Source organism: Orycteropus afer, unplaced genomic scaffold, assembly GCF_000298275.1.
Source record: "Orycteropus afer afer isolate SDZICR_OR568_19922 unplaced genomic scaffold, OryAfe1.0 scaffold01219, whole genome shotgun sequence".
NCBI classification, from domain to species: Eukaryota; Metazoa; Chordata; class Mammalia; order Tubulidentata; family Orycteropodidae; genus Orycteropus; species Orycteropus afer.
In genome coordinates, this window is record NW_006922806.1 from 33967 (window position 1) to 35959 (window position 1993).

The following is a 1993-nucleotide window of genomic DNA, read 5'->3' on the forward strand; positions in this document are numbered from 1 at the left end:
ATTGACCACAGTTTACCACAATGCAACAGCTCCCCTCCCCCTTCCTTACCATAGTTACCCCTTCCCCCTGTCCATCCCTCCATGCACTCCTGCCACCTGAACTGTCTCCCTGTGCATAAGCAACCCTTCTTTCTCCTGTGATTGTTCTCTCCAAGGAGTGTATCTACCTGAGGTAAATGTTCAACTCATATGCCTGTCTTTTGTTTTTGTTCCACATTTTTCTCCCACTCTACCCAGAATCTTCTATTTTAATCCCTTTCCAGGTGGTTGGCAGCGGTAGCTGGGCAACTTCTAGTTCTGGTCTCAGGATCATATAGGCTGAGGTACTTATGGCTCTTTAGTCCTTTGGAATAATTGATTCCATGTGTCTTTAATTTTCTTCAGTCTTATTTGCTCAGGATAAGGAGAGACCAGATGTTGCACCTTAGATAGCCATTCAAAAATTTTTAAGACCCCAGATGCTACTCACCAAAGTAGGATGTAGAACAATGTCCTTGTGCACTATGTTGTACCAGTTAAGCTTGGTATCCTGTGTGGCCATGGCTCCCAGTAGACAGGCCCAGTGACTCACTTACTCAAGGGGCTTACTTGTGGCTAAGAAATTATCCTTTGTCCCCTGTTAGCTCTTTCCTGCATAAGAACATTTTTATGGTACATAAAAATATGAATGTAGGAATATTGTCTGCTCAAACTATGCATGGTTGTGGGTGTATTCCTATTTGCCCTCCCATACCTCATCTTCTTGCTGTCTACCTATGCATCCAAATATAGATGATTGTTATTAAGTGCTATCTAATTGTCTCTTACTTGTAGCAACCCTATGTACAACAGAATAAAGCACTGCTCAGTGCTGCCCCATCCTAGTGTTTACTATACTTATAGTGTATGTAATAGTATATAACTTTATTGTCTGTACGTCTTGTACACACATCTCGGTGTCTTCCTTTTCCTTAGTGGTATTGTGCTAGTCACATGATTTTATTATATTGCCTTTCTAGTCACCAAAATCAACACTTGTTTCTTAACTAAGAAGCAATTTTCCCTCCCCTCCCCTCCTATTCCAGGTAACCAAAAATGATACATGCCTTACTTGTGTAAACCTTTCCTTGACTTTTTAGAGTAGTGGACTCATACAATATGTGCCCTTCTGTGATTTGACTTATTCCACTCAGAATTGTGTCCTCCAAGTGCATCCACTTGGAATTTTGCAAGACCAACGACTTGTTCATTGCAAACACCTTTTTCAACAACACACACGGCAACTCTACATGTGGACTTCACCAGATGGAACACACAGGAATCAGATTGACTACATCTGTGACAAGAGGTTGTAGAAAAGCTCAATATCTTCAGCCAAAACCAGGCCAGGAGCTGATTGTGGAACAGACCATCAACTGCTCATATGCAAGTTCAACTTGAAGTTAAAGACAATTAAAACAAGTCCAAGGGAGCCAAAATATGATATTGACTATACCCCTCCTGAATTTAGAGATAATCTACAGAATAGATTTGATGCATTGAACACCAGCGACCGAAAACCAGAAGAATTGTGGGAGGATATCAAGAACATTATACATGAAGAAAGCAAGAGATTACTAAAAAGACAAGAAAAGAAGACTAAAATGGATGACAGAAGAGACTCCAAAACTTGCCCTTGAGTGGAGAGTAGCTAAAGCAAATGGAAGAAATGACAAGATAAAGGTACTGAACAGAAGATTTCAAAGAGCACCTCGAGCAGACAAAACCAATTACTATAATGAAATGTGCAAAGACTTGGAGTTTGAAAACCAAAAGGGAAGAACACACTTGGCATTTCTCAAGCTGAAAGAATTGAAGAAAAAATTTGAGCCTCGAGTTTCAATACTGAGAGATTGTATGGGCAAAATATTGAATGATGTAGGAAACATCAAGAGAAGATGGCAGGAATACACAAAGTCACTTTACCAAAAAGAACTGGTCAATCTTCATCCATTTCAGGAAGTGGCATATGATC

At 40.1% G+C, this 1993-nt stretch overlaps 1 protein-coding gene across 1 annotated transcript in view; it reads left to right on the plus strand.

Annotated features, from left to right (window-relative positions):
• HEPH (hephaestin) overlaps positions 1–1993 on the plus strand; it is a 163184-nt gene that overhangs the window by 9137 nt on the left and 152054 nt on the right. The window lies entirely within an intron of this gene.